A 349-nucleotide genomic window follows, 5' to 3' on the forward strand; every position below is an offset into this window, starting at 1 on the left:
CATTTTAAAATTATCCATACACGTTCTTCAACGAATATAATATTTAATTAATTGATTGACTTAACGACTAGTCAATCATTAATTATGCAAATCAGAAATGACTTACCGAAGGCAGGAGAATCAAAGGCTATATATAGTAATAAGATACATATATATCTTCGTTAGCAGGAGAGGTCGGGAAGATGAATCTAACTAGGTTCGAAATCAGATTAAGTCAAGATCTTTTTTCCTGCCCGCGAAGGAGATACCAACAGCAGTCAGTTTATATGTCTTCAAAGTCTCAAAGTGTTAGTTACAAAATTTTTTTTAAAAGCATAAGTATTTATTACATTATATTCGGTTATGTACT

The 349-nt window shown here is 30.9% G+C and overlaps 1 protein-coding gene across 1 annotated transcript in view; it reads right to left on the reverse strand.

Moving 5' to 3' along the window:
• The window catches only part of LOC106880106 (small conductance calcium-activated potassium channel protein 1), a 514,884-nt gene that overhangs the window by 433,340 nt on the left and 81,195 nt on the right, over positions 1-349 (reverse strand). The window lies entirely within an intron of this gene.

The sequence above is a fragment of the Octopus bimaculoides genome, chromosome 12, assembly GCF_001194135.2.
Source record: "Octopus bimaculoides isolate UCB-OBI-ISO-001 chromosome 12, ASM119413v2, whole genome shotgun sequence".
NCBI classification, from domain to species: domain Eukaryota; kingdom Metazoa; phylum Mollusca; class Cephalopoda; order Octopoda; family Octopodidae; genus Octopus; species Octopus bimaculoides.